Source organism: Leptopilina heterotoma, unplaced genomic scaffold (assembly GCF_015476425.1).
Source record: "Leptopilina heterotoma isolate Lh14 unplaced genomic scaffold, ASM1547642v1 Lhet_243, whole genome shotgun sequence".
NCBI classification, from domain to species: Eukaryota; Metazoa; Arthropoda; class Insecta; order Hymenoptera; family Figitidae; genus Leptopilina; species Leptopilina heterotoma.
The window spans coordinates 671,016-694,799 of record NW_025110958.1 but is presented as its reverse complement, the minus strand read 5'-3'; the positions used below and the strand labels follow the sequence as shown (position 1 = coordinate 694,799).

Here is a 23,784-nt window from a genome sequence, read left to right as displayed (position 1 = left end):
GTTTCATAAAACCAAAAAATGTAAACAAGCCAAAAAAAATTCGTAACTGGAACAATTTTCGACCAAATTTTTTTTTCTTTCTCTCTAATTAAAGAGGGATTATTGCTTTTCAAATTTTGACCATTGCGAATTTTTTTAATAAACTTTTTATAGCCAGTGTTCCCATCAGCCCGTATCAGAAAACTTAAAAATGTGAAAATTCAAAAAAAAAATTCAAATGTCGATAAAATTTAATTCCGAGCTAATCTAGCAAAACTGAAATAGGTTTTTGCTAGTTTCGATAAGTACTTTCAGAAACTGAAGTCAAAACTTAGTGCACATTTTATGTGTTGCACTGTGTAATTAAACGTTTGCGTAGAATTTTAATAACATTTGTTTTAAATAATTGAATTCTTTTGGAAAATTTTATTAAAATAGTAGATATTGAATATCATTGAATTTAAGAAAATTTTTGATAATAATTGGAATTTTGTTAAGAATTTTATTAAAATTTTTGAAAGTAATTCCATTTCGAAGAAGAATTTTATTATTTATAAAGATAATTAAACTTTTGACGAGAATTTCGAGAAGAATTTTATTACTTTTGGAAATAATTGAATTTTTGCAATCATTTGAAATTTCTCCAAAATTCAAAATTTTTTTATTGTAGGGTCATTTGGGGTAAATGTAAACAAGGGGTAAATGTAAACAGTAGATGTTTCAGCTAAATTTACAAATTTAAAAATAAGTACGACGTCAATATTTTTACCTCAGCTCACCTACAAGATGTTCTGAGTATTGCCAATATTTTATTTTGACAATTGGCAATGCCATAGTGTAAGTTATCTTTTAATGCAAAAAAGATTGAAAATCAAAGTTTTACTGTTTCAGTATTTTGTATCGCATTTGCATAAAAATAAATTAAAAAATCAAACTAAAATTTGTAATTCTTCCTTATTAATGCCTTAACAAATATTGACTTTGATTTTCGTCAATTTAGTTAATAAATAATTAAGTGTTTACATTTACCCCGAGAATTCGAAAACTCGGGGTAAATGTAAACAGAACTTGAACTACATTTTAAAAGAAAATAATTGAATAAATTTGCTTCTATTTCACAATTTCATTACTTTGGCAATGTAAAATTACATAAAAAAGGAAATTAGGTCTTCTTTAAAAAAAAAAAATTTGATAAAAAAAAAATTTTTTAAATTTGATCAATTTTTAGAAATATTTTTAGGTTCATCCGACATATTGGATCCGCCATTTTGAAATTTAAAAATTCGATTTTAGATTCTTATTCAGCAACCTTAAAAACTTCTTTTTACCAAGTTGAATGAAAATCTATTAAAATTTGTTCAAGTTATTCAAGTTTTTACATTACTAATTTTGTAATAGTTAATTGTTTATTTTATATGATACATTATCAGTCAACTGGTTGATTTTGCTATACATCTACGAAGAATTTTTTTCAGTTTTTCCATCCCTTAAAACAGTAGTATACTTGAAATAACTTATTGTTTCTTAAACCTCGCTTAACTACAGTGGTGTTTACATTTACCCCGAATTTTAGGAAAATTTCAAAATCTCGGGGTAAATGTAAACAGTCAGTTTTAGGCGATTCAGGTGCATCAATATTTTTTTGTACCTCATCAAATTTTTCTAGGGAAGTAAAGTAACAAGTTCATGCAAAAGAAATCCGTCCGTTTTACCTTTTAACAAAAAAACTAATGTTTTTCGTGAAAAATAGATATTCCGTTTACATTTACCCCAAATGACCCTATTTAATTAAAATTCCTCGTTAAATTCTTTATTTTTAATAATTAATTAAATATATATCAAAACATTAAACTAATTTCAGAATAATTTAAATGTTGAAAATTGTAAAAATTTACATTCTTTAGAATTTCTACACTGAGAGAAGACCGAGACGTAATAGTTCCCGCTAGACGTCGCTATGAGCTACTCTGCTTGTCGTGTTTGAGTTGTTCCGAATCGGGTGCTGAGACTCCCCGATCCAGTCAAACATTGTTCTCGCATGTGAGAAAACAACTGGTGGCAAACACTGAAAGTTCTGTGTAATCTCGCTTCAGGACGTTCCACGTTTCGCATCGGGGCTTGAGACATCCCGATTCGAGGGTTCACATAAAAACATTCAAAAGTACAACTCAAGGCTCGCACGGGACGTATTAGTTCCCGGACTTCTCTCAGTATACTGAAATTAATTAAAAATTGAAATTTTGTAAAATTTAAAATTAAAGTTATAATTTTATGATAGTTCTTCAAGAATTAAGTTATTTAAAAAGAAATTATTGACAGAAATGGAAAAAATTGAAGGTTTTGTATTAGAATTTTTGTTTTTCTAGAAAAAACTATTAACAATAATATTTTAATTACTTAAATGTTAATTAGTTATTTTTCTAAAGGTCAGCATTTTGTTGAATGAACCACCTTATAATGCATAAAAAGCATATTTAAATTATGTTGTGGTGTTAATAATCTAAATCAAAAATAAAACTCACTGAATTCTATAACATTGAGTCTAAATTTTATAATTGAGGGTTCGCGTGCAATAAGGGGATACGCATGGAAGTGAAAGTCCCCGCGTACAGCGATTCTGCGGCTGCGCGAGGGGCTAACGAAAAGCCTGCGCGTCCCCTTATTGCCCATGAACCCTCAATTACACTTTGAAAAAGATTTCAAAACAATATAAACTTGTTTATTTTTTATTAGAAAAAGGTGAAAAAGGGGAAAAATTAGGAAAAAAAGAGGAAAAAGGTGATAAAATTAAAATAAGGGGACAAAAAGGGGAAAAGGGGACCATCTGTGATTCCTGTTATATGGTTAACAATTCAGATCCAAAAATTGACAATTTGGATATAAAATGACTTTAATAAAATTAAGCTTAGTGTATTTATGGTGACGAAGAAACGAATCTTTCTTTTATTAAAAATATTTTTTGCCCAAGATCACATTCTAAGTCATGTAGTATAAGGTATTAGGTATATACGCGATATGTTCAGATATAGCGCAACTTTTATTGTACGAATAAACCACGCTTTTCCTTTTTCCACCTTGCATTCCTTATTGAAAGAATGAGTTCTTTTGTTACGGTAATGTTCTTAATATCTTCAAATGTTTTTAACGGAATCGTAATTCTATAGGCAATTATAGTTTCTTCTCTTAAGTTTTTGGAGAAGACTTTTATTTTGAATAATTATTTTAAATTAAATTCAGTTAAAATACACCAGAAATATTGTTAGAAATGAAAACAATGAAATATTTTGTTTAAAAATTCATGGTTGACTTCAAAGTTTCTAAGGTGGAGAAAAATTCAAAAACAATTTAAAGTTTTTAAAATTTTTAAAAGACATGAATAACTGTCTTTTCATGACAGTTTAATATAGTTTTTGCAATTTTTCTATCAAGGAACATTTGTTGGAATAAGAGATTATTACTTTCTGCATATAAATGCAAAGCCTTGTGATTTATAAAAGTCTCAATACGCCAGGTTTTCAGCTTCCGTGATATTATCTTTGGAAACAAATAAATCAAGTAAATACTGTTATGAATTATTATACTCAAAGTGGAAGAACTGGCCTCAGGTGATGACTCTACTTTATTTTTAAATTTGAAATTATAATAGTCTTTTTGGATATATCCATTAAATCTAGGTTTTTTTACTCCTTGCGTGACTTATAAGCGAAGAACGACCCATCGCTCAAATGAAAAGGGTTTATCCCTGCATATTAAGCAACAAGCATAAAATAGTTGATTATCCTGTTCATCCCAAGGAAATTCAACTATACAGGCTGTATACCTGGAACGCTACGTTCGACTACTATTCATATTTAAGAACGTTACAGCTAAAATTTAAATTAAAAGTGCTAAATACGGTTAAACCCAAAAAGTAAGGCTTTAAGACTGAAAAAAGTAGTAAAAAAGTAGCTACCGAAATATTTAACGACTAAAAAACTCATTACAAACGATTCACAAAAATTTTAATTTAACTTTTTCCTTATTTTCAAAAAAAAACTTTTTTCTTATCCTCTGCTAATAACTTCAATTCTAAATTTTTTCAAAATTCAATTATTTTCTAAATTTTAATTTAAAATTCCTCAAAAATAGGATTATATTTCTAAATAATTTTTAAAAGTAAAAAAAAATAAAATTCTTTTAATCATAAAATTTATTTCAATTAGTAACATTTACAAATAATTAAAAATTAATCTTTTTATAAATTATTTTAACTTTCTTGAAAAAATTTTAATTACAATTTTTCAAAAGGCTTTTTTTTTATCTTTAAGGGCACTGGACAGTTCCACTGGAAAATTTCGAGGCACTTTACAGTTAAACTGGCTAAAAACTATAAAGTGATGTCACGCTAATTCTGATCATCAGTCCTGTAAAAAACTATACAAAATAATTCACTTGGAAATGTCAAAACTTTCTTTATATTGACGTTTCGTATTAAACACGTACAAATTTGAAAATATAACGCTAAATTTTTTTGTCAACACGGAGAGAAATTTATAGTAGTGGGTAACATAATTCTGGTTAGGGTGACCATCTTTAATGCTACGTATACAGACAGCTATCTAGATAGTCACCGTTACCATCAATATCATCAGGAGTAACATCTTGGTAGTACGGGGTAGCATAACTATATTTTTTTTTAGCATCTGTGATGGTTGGCACACTGAAAAAAATACATGAGACATTTTCAACTACATCCCCTTAGTAGAGTAAAAAGTAATAAAACGAACTACTTTTTTAGTAAGTCTGGCTACTTTTGATACTTATTTTAACTGTTTTATGTAGTTAAAAATTATTAATTAAATTAATGTAATTTTACAGTTAACTTTGTAACTGCAGGTATGTTATAGAAATGACTACAGAAAGTAGTAGATTCTACTACTTAAAGTAGTTCGATAGACTAATTTTGTAGTAGTTTTTACTTCTTCGAGGAGTTGAATTATTTTCCATGTAATTTATGTTATAGATTTTTATAGAAGATTATCAACTGTGAAAAGTTGTAAATGCAACTACTTTAAGTAGTAAAATTAACTACAGTTATCAGTTGAACTGTGTCTGGAATGCCTATAAGTATTAAGCAACTCATCGAAGCGGGCGAGCGTGGTTAGGTGGTTAGGTTATCGGTTTACGAATGTTAGGGTCGAGCGTTCAACTCCCGACGTTTAGAGATTTTTCTCCGTTAGGTATATAGACATTAAATAAATAAGGTATAGGTAAACAAAAGTGGGTAGGGGGAAATATAAAAAAATACAACTCGATAATATTTATAATAAATTATAAATAATTTTATTTTACCATTTTCAGTAGTTACTTTATTACTGAGTTATCTTAGTAACTTTAACTACATATCAGCAGTTAATTCTACTGCAAAACTGTCATTGGTTCCTATTTAACTAAGAAAAGTAGTTAATGCAACTGTATTATCACTTCATTCAACTACATATCTGATAATTAATGTAAGTTCAAAATTATCTTTGGGGACTTATTGAACTAAGGAAAGTAGTTAAAAAGTAGTCAAATCTACTAAGAATTTTTTTCAGTGCAGTAGCATAATGATAGTATCGTGTAACATCATCTTTTTAACATCAAAATCTGACTATCCATTTCTCTCAGTGAACAAATTAAATCAATTAAAATTTTAGGAAACTACATTTTTACTGTTGGTGTATCTATTGTTCCGTATAATAAATGATTTATAATAAATTATCTGTAAAATTATTTTTAAATAACTACATAATTAAAAAAAATTATAAACATTACTGATTCTCGTACACATGCAGGGTGTCTACTATTTTCGTCTAACAAAATTCCCGGTTATTTCCCGGTTTTTCCCGGTTTTTTTTTCATATCAAATTTAAATTTAAATTTGATTTCAAACATAAATAAATCATTAAATTTTTTGAAAATAATGTTTTTTTCAATAATTTTAATTAAAAACTTGGAAAATACTTGAATTAAACAAAGAATTTTTTCAAGTTTTTAAAAATAATCTTGTCTCTTTATAATTATAGTTGAAAATTGTATTTTTCAATTTTAATAAAATTACATTGATAATAATTGAACTTCTGCAAAGAATTTTACTATTTATAAAAATAATTGAATCCTTCCAAAGAATGCTATTATTTATGAAAATAATTTAATTTTTGTGAAGAATTTTATTAAAATTTTTGAAAATAATAAGCAGCAATAATTAATTATTTACTTAATATGTAATAAACATTTAATTTGCTCAAGAAATAAATAAATATCATTTATTTGAACATTCAGAAATTTAAAATGATAAAAATTTAAGAGAAGTTCAATAATTATAATTATTAAATAATAATAGAATAGTATAATTTTTAGAAGCAAAAAATTGATTTAAAACTGTAAGAGGGACTTAAAATTTTAAAAATAAAATTATAATTATGGTCACTATCTTCCCTTGATTATTTTCGAAAAATTTAAATAAAATTCTTTAAAAAAATTCAATTATTTTTCAAAAAAAGTAAAAAAATTTCAATGATTTGTTTAGAAAAATTCAATTATCTTGGAACAATAGAATTAAAAAATTACAACAATTTTATTTTTTAGATTTAAAAAAAATTTTGCGAAAGTTCAATTTTATTAAACAATTTTAAGTATGTATATTTTTTTAAATTAACTAATAAAAACTTTAATTATTAATCTTCGCAGTAAGAAACATGAATACATTAGAATTTTACTCTTTATAATATTCAATTATTAATCAATTATTAAATTAAAATACTTTGAAAATTCTATTTGTTAAAAAGTTTCTAATGAATTTCTTTAACAAATTTAATTACATATTTTCAGTCGAATTTCACAATATTTCTATTAACTCCATAATTTTTTTTAAATTTATTTACATAATATATTTGAATTGGTAACTGATTTTTTATCATCAAATTAATTATTTTTAACTACCCAGTGGGAAATTTGCAACCGGCGCGGATCCTCGCCTGTACCGACGCCGGAGTAGTGGTACTGGCTGGGAACCGCCTGCCTACCGCCCGAGAACTGGTATTCTACCAAAAGATGACTTGGCCAGGAGCTGGCTGGCCATCCGTCTCGGAACTGGCATTCTACCGCCCGGTAACCGGCCGCGAAGAGCCGTTCCGTGTATAATTCAACCGGCTGGGACCCGGCACTGTACCGACTGCGGATCTTTCATTTCCTAGCCAGATGTGCGCTGGCAATGCTGGCATTCTACCGCCTGACAACCGGCTCGGATCAAAATGATAATTTCAACAAATATCAATAAAAAATAATAATTAATTGCAAAAGATAAATACGGATGACAATTCATTGACAGTTCACTTTACACATTTTTTTATTTCTTTATACACTTAAACGCAATTTTTTATTACATACACATTTGAAAAATCCTAACGCTTGGGGGTACGAACCTACGCCTAACCGAATATTTACGCACCGAAATCTCGCACGCTAACCACTATGCTACGCTCGCATGGAACTCTCAAACCTTAAATGCTTTCAAGTCTCACTAGCTGAAATAAAAATTGTAAAATTACTACGCGGCAATAGGCAATTTGGAAATACGAACTGATGTAATACCGGTATATTTTCAATACTTTACTGAATGTGTATTTATGAATATTTCAATATTTCGTTTAAAAAAAAATGTTATATTTTTATTATTATGTTTTTTAATATTTTATTACATAATATATCGAATAATATGAACATAACTTCACTGCAAAACAACACAGTAAAAACAAAGTCTTAAATTTAATGGTGGCTAGTTTTAATTTTTGACTTATCTTAAGCTATCAACTTTATTTAATCATAAAAACTAACTGAAAATTAAAGTTAGTTGTACTCTTACTGAAATAAAACTCAGTTTGTAATTTATTTGTAATACACCGGATTTAATTTCAGATCCAATGGTATTAATAAAAAGTTATATGAAATTAACTTCTAATAAGGTAGGCTAACAGCTGACTGTAAGTCTGGCGAGGCTGAAACAGTTGATTGTGACGTCACAAGGGACGCAATTTGCAAACGTGAAAAGTCTGAATAGCGCGTCGCGTCGCTGGTTTGTCGGTTTACTTTTGACTCGTGTTTTATTAATAATATATAAGTCCATAAATTATATTTATAATTGGTGAATCTTAGACAGAAAGTTTAGTTTTATTAGTATGTTAATATTTTAATTCGATTATAAACAAGTTTACAAAAACATTTTATAATCTTAATTTCACCTAATATATATGTGCATTCTTCTTCTTTTGTTTAAATGGCCTCTTGTATATACAAATAGCCAGTACTGTATATATATGTGCATTAGCATTTAATTCTTTATCTTGAAGAATATTATATTGTTTGTTATAAGAAATTAGATGTGACATATGTTTATTTTAATAAAATTCAAGAATATGAACATACACTGTAAAAACAAAGTCTTTCTTTAAGGCGGTGTCAAAGTGGATTGGATTTTTGCATTGAGCTTCAATGGAAAAATCGCATCGACTTTGACACCGCCTTTAAGCTCGAAATTTGTCTTTTTTCAAGGTGTAAACGAAAGACTCCCCAATTGATACAAGTAAGGTGTTAAATAAACTGAAATTCAACTGTAAGCTTGTAAGAAGGCTGAAATTTAGCTAGATGGTTTGGCTAAATTTTAGCTTTCTTACTAGCTTACAGTTGAATTTCAGTTTATTTAACACCTTACTTGTATCAATTGGGGAGTATTCTTTTTAAACTTCTAATCATTACTGACATTCAGCCAACATGGTCTACTTCCGTTTACACCTTGAAAAAAGACAAATTTCGGGCTTAAAGGAAGACTTTGTTTTTACAGTGAATTTATAACATATAAGTAATAGTATTAAATTGAATAAAATTTTAATGCACAACACATTTTTTTAATTATTTAATTTGCAGAAAAGTGTCAATAAATAATTACTTAATATATTGTTTAAATTAAAAAGAGATTATTAATTAATTAATAATAAATTAATTAATAATAATCTCTTTTTTATATATTGTATTTAATATGTTAGGTATTTATTGTAGGCATTATAATATATTGATCACATTTTCTTTCAAGTTAAATATATTTTACTTCTTTCAAATTAATATATTATTTATTAAAAATTATTTATTTAATTGCACATTAATAAAGTTGGATTTTTATATATATATAATGAAAAAATTAAGTTTCTTATATTCTTCCTTTGCATGAATACTATTAATTTATTTATTGGTTAACTAATAATAATATTATAATAAATGCAATTAGTTATTGTAATAATTAATTATAATAATAAAATAAATTTATGATTATACTGATAATGTAAACTATAACAATAAATGACGAGATCCGCAGTCGGATCCGCCCCAGCACTGAGCCAGTACAGACCTAACATCCGTCATTCTTCCGACGCGCGTAGAAGAATGAAATCTGCAGGCGGAACAAATCCAGTACCGCGCCAGTACTGACGAAAGTAGAAAGGCGGATCCAAAAGTCGGAGCCTAATCTGTTCCGCGCCGGTTGCATTTTAGGATCCGAATCGGTACAGACCATCGGTGCTGGCGGTCCGTACGGGCGCGGATCCCAGGCGGTTGTATAACCCGACATTCGTCCGACTTTTCCTCCTGGGTAACTTAAATTTAGAGAACAGTATAAATATCTATAAAAATTGAAATAAAAATTGATTTTTTAAAAACAAATTAAAATAATAAAACTTTTTTAATTTTTGTGAAAAAATTCCCGGTTCGGTATAAAATTCCCGGCTAATTCCCGGTCAAATAAAATTCCCGGTTATTTCCCGGTTTTCCCGGTTAGTAGACACCCTGACATGTCATTTTTTTACACTAGCTCCTCCGACGGCCGCAAGCGACCGTCTACGGTGCTAGTTTTTATATGTCCATTGTCCAAGTCCATTATTTCATTAATAATAATATTCAAATTTTTTCAGTTAATAATTTGCTTATTTATATTTGAAATGTTGACGTTTTTTTTTGACAATGCAAAATAAGATTTATTATAAGTACTTTCTCTTAACAAAAATAAAATTTATATATTCGCGCTCTTTTTAAATAACATACGACTGCAGCGCCACCTTCACATGTACAAACAATTTTAAAAACACCCTTCTATTAAGATTTTACATTCTCATTGCCCATTCTTTACTTCGATACTTTTCGATACATTCGACCTTTCCACTCCATGTCTTTTTTAAGAAAGGATTAAACAACATTCACTTTTTCCTTGAATTAAGCACAACACTGAAATAAAAATTATTATTTTATCACACTACAAACTTATAAGTAAAACCTAATATGAAGAACTAATTCAGTTCAAACGAAAAATATCTATCGGTATCGGGGAGCGAACTCGGGTCACACTGGGACGAAATACCTAAACGCACGCTTACGCATCACGGCCGTTCTAGTCGATGGACGATTCCGGAAAAATAAGAACCATACTCTACCGGCAGGTAAAGCAGTTCCCTTTTTCATCTTTTGTAGCTCAACTGGCGAATTACTGGACAGCTACTGCGTAACACTCTAAAGTTGAACTTATTGGTTATTACTGTATAGAAGTTCTGTCTGTCCAGTTATTTTCATGGTACTGTCTAGGCGTTCCGTGAAATTATGTTTCAAAGTTTGTCGTGGCGTTAGCGTTACCGTCAGTCCAGCAACTGAACAGTGTTATGTAGACATTTTCCATAAATACATCAGTGTATACACTGAAAGAAATAATTCGCGGGTATAACTAGGTCTATTTTTTCCGTAAGGAATTAGTAATAAATTGTTACTGGCTACTGTTATTAATTATAGACAGTTCTGTTATACAGATCGGAGAGCTATACATATGTCAACGTCAATACATCAATGTAAAACATAACCACACTTTATTGGACCAATTCTAACTTTTTGTATGTAACAGGTTTGTTAAATTAATATTTATACATATAATAAGAGTATATAATCTTGAAAAGAAATTGTCTTCTGAATTTAAAAAATTAGTTATTTTAATTAACTTAATTAATTAAAGCGAATTTTAAAAAAGTTTTTTTTTCTAAAGGAATTTTCATTAAAAATAAATTTTGATTTAAAAGAAATTTTTATTATTAAATCAAAATTTTAATATTAAATGAATTTAAAAAAATTTGTTATTTAGTTGTCAACAGTAAAATAAAAGAACAAAATTAAAATTATAAAAACTATAAACTGTAAAACCAAAAGATTTATTTTATAGAAAATATTTCGAAAATGTCAATACACAACTGTTTAGTTACTGAAACTGGCGGTAGCGCTAACGCCACGACAAACTTTGGAACATAATTTCTCGAAACGTCTCGATAGTGCCATGAAAATAACTGTACAGGACTTCTATGCAGTAATAATCAAGTTCAACTTTATATTTTCTTTAACAGTGTTATGCAGTAGCTGTCTAGTAATTCGCCAGTTAAGCTAGATTAAACTTCCATGACTGAAACTGTACAGTAACTTGAATAAATCTAGTCATGCCACGACAAATTTCTACTAGGGGGTAGCATTCACGGTTGGCCCAACTTTTGGAGAAACTTTCAACCAAAGTCGGTCCATCTTTGGGTGCCGAAACTTCGGCTGCCACAGTTGGCCCGACTTTGGCCCGACGTTCCAACTGTGGCGGCCGACCGAAATTCGCACCTGGGTTTATATAATATCTGAGGATGCTTGTGATACTGATTATTGCAGTACATTTTTCCTTTGAAATAGCTGAATTATTTTCTAAATATAAGTGACCGAAAGATGACAAAAAATATAACATATATATAAAATAAAATTTTGAAAAATTAACATTTAATTTGTAATGAGTGACCCAAAAAACCCCCGAATAACAGTTTTCTAGTTCATTCAATGAAGTTAAAAAAATTTGTTCGTCATATTGGATCCAACATTTTGAATTTTGAAAACTACTTCGAATTAGTAATCAGCGTCCCTAAAAACCTTTAAGAACATGTTTGATTTTTAAAAATATCCTTCTTCCTTTCCAGGAAGGATATTTATTTTTTCATAGTAAAATGTATTGAAACACTGGGCTCTTTTCACACATATTAACACACATATTGAGGATTAAGAAAAAAATATTTTTTTATTTATTCTGCCCTTCATGGCGACAAAATGGCGGCTGAAGTGATTGTCCGGAAAAAACTGGTTGACACGTTATCTCTGCTTCAAAATGTCGGAAACAAAAAATCAAAAGAATTTCTTAAAATATATATCAGTGGCTATGGCCTGAACCACAACCAACATTCTACATCCATTTTTAACCCATTTTTTACCGTTTTAGGGGTTGAAAAGGGGTACAAAAAATTTAAACCGCCGCCATTTTCTCATTTTTTATTCAAATTCATTTTTTTTGGTTCACTGACATATATTTTAAGAAATTCTTTTGATTTTTTGTTTCCGACATTTTGAAACAGAGATATCGTGTCAACCAGTTTTTTCCGGACAATCACTTCAGCCGCCATTTTGTCTCCATGAAGGGCAGAATAAATAAAAAAATATTTTTTTCCTAATCCTCAACATGTATGTTAATATGTGTGAAAAGAGCCCAGTGTTTCGATACATTTTACTATGAAAAAATAAATGTTGAAAAAACACGCAAAAGTGGTGTACGGTCCCCTTAAGCACATAGAGTTTAATTGCACACACTAATTTTATGTTTTTTGAAAATAGAAAATGAATAAACAATCGGTTAATCTAAAATAACCGGTTATTCCTAAATAACCGGTTATTTCAAAATAACCGAAAAAAGGTTAACCGTTTGCTCAAAAATTTTATAACCGGTTAACCGGTTATGACAATAACCGGTTTTATAACCAGTTAACCGGTTAACCGCACAGGCCTACCGTGGACCTCGTCTGTTGATTCAAAATGAAAAGATTGAAAAATTTAAAGCCTCCCTGCAATAAAGGGAAGAGTGCGCGGTCGCGGTCGGCAAGGGAATAAGGGATATAATACCAGTCTGGTAGCAGTGACAGGTACTGAACCACTCACTGCTACCTGACTGGTACACAGAAAAAATATTGGGTGACGTGCAATAGCAATTTGGCGACTGTGATACTATCTTAATTCATCTTGGACACGCTGGTTGCCCAAGATGGTTGCAACCATGTTAATAATAAATAGGTACCTATTTTAAATTTTTATTTAAACTTCATGACCAAAGGCCACAATACCACGAAAGAAATTAAAAAATTTTTAGAGACTAAACTTTTGATTAAAAATATTTGAAAAATTTACAAAATAGGTTACTGTATATTACAGTAACGTTACAGTAATATTACGTGCTATATTTAAGTAAACTTATAAAGCAGTAATTTAATATACTTTTAAATAACATTCTATCTTTAAGTATACCTACATTTTTAAAATTACTACCTGATTCCTGACACACTTTATAAACAAAAAATTCCTTTTCTGTATGTGGTTTTATCCCACTTTCTCCTAATTTTCTTTTTAGTGCAATTTCTATAAGAGAATAATTATTGTTTGATACATGTTTCTGTAGAACAAATTTTTTATATCTAAATTTTATTTTTACTTTTTTTTCTGTAAATTATAAATTAATATAGTAATTTATTAGACAGTTATTATATTCAGGTTTAAATAAATTTTTCCTGGCAACAAAAATTTTTAAATGTAGTTTTTTTTGCATTTTTCGAGAAATGAGAAGTTTATAAAAATTTAATGATAATATCGAAGTTTCATAATTTGAACATTCCTAAATGAAAAGTATACACTTTTTACGATTTTACAGTAAATATATGAAGAAGTGCATTTTTATAATGAAACAGAGATGAGAAGCATGTTTAAAAGTAAAAATTACAGGTTTTTAAAAATCTATATTAGTTGCGTAGATTTTATCAAATTGCTTATCTGTTTTTACCACAGTCATAATTGTCAGGTTTCCTGAACAAATAAAACTTATTCGCCGAGGTCTACATGTACACAAATTTCTACCATTTTCTATTTACCCAAAAGAATACAATACACACCTGATGCAGAACAAATTACTTCAAGCAGACCTGTTCTTTCTTTCTCTAAATTTACAACTTCTTTTAGAATATACCTGCTACGCAGGCCCATTTCCCTTCAAGTTATATATACGTATACATTCTTCGAATTCCTATTCCGTAAGTATAGACCGATTCAAATATTTCTCAAAAATTTACGATAGCTTAAAATAAATTCATATCAATCAGTCGCAATAAAATTGTAGCAATTGTATTGTTCATTTATTTTTTCATTTAATATGTTTGCTTAAGATTCGAAGAAAGTAATTCACATTGAAATTTAATTTAATAGTACGCTTTGCTGCTATTACAGAGAAACTGGACTCATCTTTGCTCCGTATCGAACTGAACCAATGTTAAATGATATATTACAGGTCTCGGATTCCAGACAAAATTTTGACTTTTTCCCTGACCCTAAAGGATATTCTGATGCACTCTAAAAATAATTAAATACTCAAAAAATAATGTTCTATCTAATTTATATTTTCATAGGAAAAAAGATTTAAAAAATTTTAAATTCAATACCTTGAAAGAGTGTTTTATAATAATTAAAGGTGACCGAGTAATAAAATCATTATTTTATATTATAATATAAGAATATTGTTACTGTAACTTCCTTAAAATTATTTTCATCGTTTCAATTCAATTATTAATTTCTAAAATTATTAAATAAAATTCTTCTTTAAATCAATTATTTTTAATAATTTTTGCAAAAGTTCTTTTAGAATTTTTAAATACATTTGTATTTTTGTATTTTTTTAATACATTCATAAAAGTATGAAAAATTTTAATTTTCAAAGACTTTAATTTAAAACTTTTACAAAATTCAATTATTTCTAAAAATTGGAATTATTAGTAACTTCTCCAAAATTTAATTATTATATCTAAAACTTTAACTGAAATTCATTTATAAATCAATTATTATTAGAAAATTCTACGAGAATTCAATTATTTAAAAACAAACAGATAATTTAGTGAATAATTAAATGATTCTTAAAATTGAATTCTAATACATAATTCTATCAACAAATTTTTAAATAATTGAATTCATTCGACAAATTTTAATAAAGTTTTTAGGAATACTTACAGTTTTCAAGGAATTCGATTGAAATTTTATTAAAAATAACTAAAATTGTGCAATGAGTTTTATTATTTATGAAAAAATTAAATTATATTGTAAAGAATTTTATACATAAAGTTTCAAACAATTGGTTTTTTCGAAAAAATTTATGCAAATTTGATTTTTAATAATTGAATTCTTGTAAAATTTTCATTATTTTAGAGAATAATCGAATATTTGTGTAGAACTTTGTCAAAATTGTATTTAAATAATTGAATTCTTTTCGGAAATTTCATTAAAATAATATATATATGTAGGTACAAATTATTGAATTGAGAACAATTTCTGAAAATAATTTAAATTTTGCAATAAATTTTATTACAATTTTTTAAAATAATTGAATTCTTGTGATCAATATTGTTATTTATAAAAATAATAATTGAAATACTGCGAAGAATTTAATGCCAAATTTTAAAAAATTTGATTTTTTTCGAAAAAATTTATGCATAAGCAATTTTAAATAATTGAAATTCCTGTGAAATCTTTATTTTTTTGCAAAATAATTGAATGATCGTGTAAAATATTGTCAAAATTTCTGTTTAATAATTGAATTCTTTTGGGAAATATTATTAAATTTTTTGAAAATAATTGAATTTTATTACTTTTAAAAATAATTGAATTCTTGAGACGAATTTATTTTCTAACGATTTGAATTTTGCAATGAATTTTATTAAAATTTATAAAAATAATTTTGTCGAAGAATTTTGCAAATATGTAATTTACAAAGATAATTGAAATGTTGACTACCACTTTTTTTGATTCTTTGAAAATAATTTAATTCTTGTGATGAATATTGTTATTTATGAAAATATAATTGAATTTTACAAAGAATTTTGCTATTTATAAAGATAATTAAAATGTTGACGACGATTTTAAAAAAATTTTTGAAAAAATTGAATTTTCTTATAAATTCTAAAAATTAAATTTTTCGAGTAGGTACTTTTAATAAAAATCCCTCACTTTTCCCTGACTTGTGGCAACCCTAAAACTATTAAAATTTGTTAAAATCCTACAAAAATAATGAATTGAATTTTTGAAAAATATAAAAAAATAATCAAATTTAAACAGAATTTTAATTATGAATGTGAACATGATTTCTTTGAAATTTTAATAAGTCTAAAAAAAGTAAATTTCTGTAAATTTTAATTTACTTTGTTTGAAGATAAATGAATTAAAAAATTATGATAAATCAATTCTAAGAATTAGTTTTTTAAAAATATTATGTAATGTATTTTTTCGAAAATAATTGAATTTCTTAAGAGGATTTTTTTATAATTTAAAAAAGACTAATTAATTTTTTTTAAGAATTTTAATTAAAAATTTTAAACATGATTGTTTTTTCCTTGTAGAACATTTCTTGCATCCCATAAAAGGACTAATTTTCGTCGAGTTCAATTAATTTTCTTACGTAAACACGAGGCTCTTTATATCAAATGAAGAAGTTAATATAAAAAAACAAATGAATATCACATAATATTAAATGGTTTTTTTCAATCGGGTGCTTGAATTGGCTTTTTTACCTCAAATACCACAGAGATCAACGATGTGATTTAACAATTTTTAATCAAATTGTAAAGAAAAAAACCGCTGCCAAGTTGTACATTTTTATAATTTTGGTGTTCATTTCATGAACACTTTGCTTCCTCATAGAAATAATAATAATTGAAATATAAGAATTACTTTTTATAAAAGGGTTAAAAATCATTAAATCTTGGTCCAAGAAATGTGTTTTTATATATTCTATAAGATGGTAATAATAGTTTAATAATTACACATAAATTAATAAACAGGAATGTTGAAAAAATGATATTTTCCACAATTTTTGACTTTTTCAAATACCAATAATTTCATAATTTCCGCCCGAATCAGGTTCAAAAATAGGTCAATCGAAGCGTTTTTTAATGCTCTTCAACTTAGTAATAATTTTTTGAAGTTACTTTTACATAATTTAAAAAAATTTTATAAAAGTCTTATTTTTCAAAATTTTAGATTTTTAAAAGTTTAATATCTCCGGTTAATATGGACGAAAAATGTTCAATTGGGGCTCAAAAGATGCGTCTGAAAAAACTCTGCAAAACTAAATACAAAACTAAACTTTTACATTTTTTAACAAAATTTTTAAAAAAGTCTTATTTTCCAAAATTTTTGATTTTTAAAAGTTTAATATCTCCGGTTAATATGGACGAAAAATGTTCAAATAGGGCTCAAAAGATGCGTGTGAAAAAACTCTACAAAACTAAAGAAAAAGATTTATAAGTGTCCTTCCATTTTTTTAAGTTATGTCCAAAAAACGTTTTTTTACTAAATGAAAAATGCAAAAAAAAAATAGTTAAACTTCATGGATCGGGCTGAAAATACTCTCATTTTATGTCCCCCGGGGAGACCTACAATTTAAAAAAAATTGAGGCCTTTAGCTCTTTCTCGTTCTGAGATATTGAGGCAAATGTAATGTTAGTACACACACACACACACACACCCATCGGGACAAATTTTTTTAAAATCCGTTTTTTGGACTTCTGAGTTCAAAATACGTCGAAATTTTTTTTTATTTATTTAGAACATTTATACGGGGAGTTCCTGTGCATATATAAAGTACTAAAGTATTAGGCATAATAAAAAAAAATTTATAAATATGTCAAAAAATGACAATCCAAAATTTTGCTAATACAAAGCTTCCTTTATGAGGAAGCAATAAAACATTAATTTTTTAAAACATAACCGAACTAGAATCAAAAGTTGTAAACTTATATTTTAAATGGCTATAGTAAAACAGTTCAATATAGTTTTAATATGAATCCTAAATTGCTCTATCTTCTCATGCTATAAAAACGTAATTATTTTAAATATAGAAAGTGTTTTAAATACAGAGTTCCTATTACAAAAAAAGATTCAAATTTCTAGATTTTTTCAGGGTTTTCAGGTAATATTTTTAAAAGTTTTGAATATATATATAACTTTTACGTCTTTAAAGTTAATTTAAAGTTTAGCGCATTCTTTAAAAATAAGATTGTATGTTTTGGCACAAAAATTTAAAAAACTGCATGAAAGAATTTTACAATTTCAAAAATTGTGAGTCTAAAAAATTTTGAAATTTTGAGAAAATAATAAAAAATTATGTGATAAAATAGTATTTATTAAATTTTGAAATTACTAAAAAGAAGAAAGGGAACTTGAAAAATATCAGGCCTTCTTCACAATTTCGAGGTTCTGTAGGAACCCTTAATAATATTGATAATAATAATCATTTTTTCAATTGTCAGTGTATAATAAGAGGTTAAATATATCATAAATAAGTATACTTTTAATGGCAATAATAATGGCGCGATTATTAGATTATTAGTGGACTAATTTAATATATTATTTATTTTTTAGCTATTCATACATTCCAATGTTTTTTCAAAATATTGCAATTATAGAATAGAATAGAATAGAATAGAATAGAATAGAATAGAATAGAATAGAATAGAATAGAATAGAATATATTTATTATGTCCTAGGTAAATACCACGAGGACAACCATTAAAAATACAGTAATTAATACAATATATATCGTATAAAGTTAAATAAAGCCATATACATCTCATCAAGTCGTTGAAATAAAATAAAATGTTACATTTTCTTTATATAATCAGGCTTGCCACAAAGTATGATTTTAAATTCCACAACTTTTTCAGATTTTCCAGACCGCATTTTTTTAAAAATTCCCGACCCGATTATAAAATATAGTTTTGATGGATTTTTATCTACAAAAATTCAAAATCTTTTATTGTTAATTCTGATATATAATTAAAATTGAAGTTATATTATTTTATTTTAAGATAGGTGAAAAAGGTAAAGAAAAAAATAGGAATTCAAAATTCTTATATTGTTTAGGAATTTTTGACAATAATTAACAAACAAAAACTGTAAAAACTTAAGTATAAAATATTTGGGTTTTTAAAATGCATTTAAATTTTGTAAATTAAGCATTTTAAATTATTAATTTGTGTTGGTGTTTGTTATTAAGTTTTTAATTCGCAATGTATTTGTAAATTGAAGTTCAAACGATTAAAAATTAATCATTTTTTTATTTTCTTTGCTTTATTTCAGAAATAGTTTAATACATAATAACCGGTTGAGAGCGCGGACGCTCTCTCTAATTCAGGTCGGGAAGCAATGGGCGCTTCTGGCCCGGTCACTGATGTCCGACTGATATGAGCGCGTACGTCCACGCGTTCGAACGGTTATTGCATTGAAATAAGCTCAACAACATTAAAAAATGATTAATATTTAAAAAATAATTTGAATTTTGAGTAAAACTGGAAAATTGTGAGGCTGAAGTCAGCAACGTTTTTAAAAACGAAAAGTAATAATTATTATTTTCGGATCAAATTTAAATTATTTGTGTGTAACTGTCCTCTAAAATGAATTCATTTAATTGATACTGTTAAATAATTTTTAAATAACACTAATCGTTATACTACCATCGCCTCACAAATTACATAAACTAATATGATTATTCTCACAAGAATTTGAAGATCACCCTCTTAATATTATTATATAAACCCCCAATCTTAAAAAGCAAATAAATAATAAAATTCCTTCTTCTCTGATCCTTATATTTAAAAAATTAAAAGTTAATCCCTTATGAAAATTAACTTAAAAAAATGAATTTCCAATTTTTCGTTTTAAAGAACATTACGGACTACATCCAGCCTCACTAAAGAAAAATAATCTCATTTTAAAAAAAGTTCTTTTAGGTAAAAGCATCAGTACCTAGACACTTTCGAGAGGCAATGAAATTTGTATTATTTTAATTTTTTTATATCAATTCCTTATAAAAAACTTTATTTTATTGTGAATTTTCATTTGTGATTTTTTTAAATTGATTTCGATCTCAGTAATTCAAAAATAATTTTAATTTTTCACCATTTTTAAAACGAAGTGACTATTTGGCCCGTCGCCGGGCAATATAAGCTACTTTTTTTATTTGGCCCACCTGCTTTTTTTAATATTTCAAAGCGGGCCAAATAATAAAAGTAACTTATTTGGCCCGCCAGGTAAGAAAATAAAAGCGGGCCAAATAGAGAGTGGTATATTATTTGGCCCGTCACAAATAAAAATTGCTTTTTTTTATCTGATCTTCAGTTAATAATAAAATTAACTATAAAAGAAATAATAGTAAGTGCATTAACATATTTTTTGCTTTTTATATCGTGAATTAATTTTTTTTTTTGCTTTAAGAATGTAAATAATATTTTTTTTGTGTTATTAACCTTAAAACACTTATGCGTAAAAAAGTGATAAGCATCCCAAAAATTGTCTTTATTAGCGGGAATTTTAAATCAAAATTTTTCTCGTTGTTAGATCAAAATTATTTGTTCAATTTATATTCTTTTTTGAAATCATATTAATTTGTAAAAATTGTAATATACATTTCATAAAGTCAAGATGAATGAAAACCTTTCTAATCGCCTTCTTTTATATTCTTGAAATAATAATTAATTTATGATAAGTAATTCAAATAAAAATTAATTTTGAAACTTAAGAGTTAGTTAGTGCTCAAAATAAGTAATAATAAAATATTTTTTCTTATAGTGTTAATTGATTGTCCATCAAAATTTACACATTTTAATAATATTTTTCTGGAAACTTTTAAAATATATTTTAAATTATACTAATAAATATTAAGTATTTTCAATGTGCTTTATCATAATATTATGTAGAGAATGTTATATTTTATAATGTAGAAATTTTAATGTATCAAAAGTTTTACACCCAGAAAAAGCTTCTTTGTTTCAAAAAAAAGTTTCTTTGAATCAACGAAATTTGTGCATTGTTATAGGGTCAAAAAAGTTTCGTTGATTTAAAGAAATTATTTCTTTAACTGTTTTTTGTTAACGCAGAGAAATAACAAAAAACTTTTTTCGTATATTTATTATAATTAGTATAACAATTCTTTTCAAATAACAGTTTTCACGAAACCATAACATTGAATATTATATTTATTATGTTATAATATCATTTATTGTTTTACAATAATATTTGTGTTTACTATATATATTTTTTTAAATAAAATATTTATTTTTTTTAATCAAACTACTTTTAGAAGAAATTTTGATCCAAAGAAAAATTTCTTTAAGACAAATAAATGGCCAAGAACATTTAAAGGAATTATCTCTTTGATTTATTTATGTCTTTGACTTAAAAAAAGATTTGTTAAATCCAAAGAAATATTTCTTTGAGTTAACAAAAAACAGTTAAAGAAATAATTTCATTAAAACAAAGAAACTTTTTTTGTGACCCTATAACAATGCACAAATTTCATTGATTCAAAGAACCTTTTTTCTGGGTGTAAAACTTTTGTTATTAATGATTATTTCAAGAATATAAAAGAAGACGATTGGAAAGGTTTTCATTCATCTTGACTTTATGAAATGTATATTACAATTTTTGCAAATTAATATGATTTCAAAAAAGAATATAAATTGAACAAATAATTTTGATCTAACAACGAGAAAAATTTTGATTTAAAATTCCCGCTAATAAAGACAATTTTTGGGATGTTTACCACTTTTTTACGCATGAGTGTTTTAAGGTTAATAACACAAAAAAAATATTATTTACATTCTTAAAGCAAAAAAAAAAATTAATTCACGATATAAAAAGCATAAAATATGTTAATGCACTTACTATTATTTCTTTTATAGTTAATTTTATTATTAACTGAAGATCAGATAAAAAAAGCAATTTTTATTTGTGACGGGCCAAATAATATACCACTCTCTATTTGGCCCGCTTTTATTTTCTTACCTGGCGGGCCAAATAGTCACTTCGAAATAACAAAGCTTTTTTGAAGAAGCATTAAGAAGTAAACACCTTCAATTATTGTAGAATTCTAAAATTGTCCAAAAAATTTTAAAGAATTTTTCAAAAACTATAAAGTTTTTACGGAATTTGAAACTTGGTAAAAAAGCTCATGAATAAATTTTATGTAATTTTTTTGTTATTCTTAAAGATGAAAGATGCATTGGGATAACCTGATGCAAGCTGATCTAACACCGCAGGAACTATTTAGTTACGTTACTGGTCTCATTAAATTCATTTTCTGTCAAATAATGAAAAACGTGCTGACCAGAAGCATGAAGAGCACATTTGTTTTTGTTTACCTTTCAAAGAAGCAACACCAAAAGAATAATTCTTACGGTGTCAAAATGACATCCTGCAGCCGTAGGTGTTGTAATGTAATCAAGTAATCCAATGTAACACAAGAATCGCATAAGCAGCAACAGGTGATCATAGGAAACAAACACTCGTTGAGGAAAGGGGATATAGGTTTTATACACACAGCACAGACCGCACAGTGAAAAACGCCGTGATCGCGTCTACATAGGAATTTTTTAAATCTCGAACCAACGCGCTTCACTTCTACCCATTTTTCAGAAACTCAAACTTGAAATATTAGTTTTGAACAACATTTTTATCCGTAACGCACCTATGGAACATCATTTGCAAACAGACACATTTTTAATAAGTCTCTGATTAAATTTTACTTTCGATATTAATATAATATACTTCAAACAACCTACTCCACCAGAGACCGGCGAGTGACTGGTGCGCGCCTTACACCGGTTCACGAACTGATCGCACTTGTAAATCTAGCCTTACCTGGAGAATACGAGATCACCACACTCTCTGAAGAACGTAAAATGTACATTAGATCGCGGGCTTCTCTGCATGTTTTTATCCTAATTAGTCCTTCTAGCTCTAATTTCAATCTTAATAACTACTTAGTTTATAAGTTTTTTATAAAAATTGTTTTGCGTGTGGGTTTTCTAATCATTTAAATGAAAATTTGATCTTGAAGGATGTAGGGAATTTGGATTCCAGTTAAATTATATACCTCTTATTTAAATATGCTGTAGCTCACTCAGGGAAAAAGTTTTTTTCACTGAACCAAATTGTAATTTGGTTCATTTTAATAAATATCTAAAATTTATTTGATTATACCCAAAAAAATGCATTTAAAATCTGTTGCATTTAATCAAATTTTTTTAGATTTTGTCTAAGAAGCAAATCATTTTCAGGTTATGTTTATGATCTTTTTACTTTTGTTAAGAGTTTTTGTTTAATTGTGTAAAACTAAAATCAGATAGGGTAAGTGTGCCAATTATGGCGCGGTTCTGGTTTAGCCGTCTTTGAAATAGAAAATTCAAAAATTATAATGAAAGAAGTAAATTTATGGCTTATTAAACTAAAAGCCCGTGTCATATAGATAATAAAACTTTTATAAAAACTTTATAAAAATTAATTATTTAAACAAAATTAAAGCAATAAGAATTAGGATTAAAAACGTCAATTATGGCGCGGTTGAGTCAATTTCGGCGCGCCAATTACGGCGGGGAAAATAACGTGTATTTAGAGGTTGTGTTGCGCGCCATAACTGGAGCACGCACATTCAATGAAAATGTGACAATTATGGCGGGGCACAATTTTTGTACTTAAATAATTAAACCAATAATAGTTCAAATGTGTTTTTTTTCGTACAATTATATCGAGTAAGGTCGAAAATAACTTTTTCTATCATTTTCAAATAACTATATTATTCTAAAATAGTAAATAATTCTATTTTTT

At 26.9% G+C, this 23,784-nt stretch overlaps 1 protein-coding gene across 2 annotated transcripts in view; it reads right to left on the bottom strand.

Moving 5' to 3' along the window:
* The window catches only part of LOC122503089 (protein expanded), a 133,773-nt gene extending 110,999 nt beyond the window's left edge, over positions 1-22,774 (bottom strand). For both annotated transcript variants that reach the window (XM_043613513.1, XM_043613514.1), the window contains exon 1: positions 22,320-22,774. The gene's annotated coding sequence lies outside the window, so the exon portion shown is untranslated. The remainder of the gene's footprint in view (positions 1-22,319) is intronic.
* Positions 22,775-23,784: the final 1,010 nt, after the last annotated feature.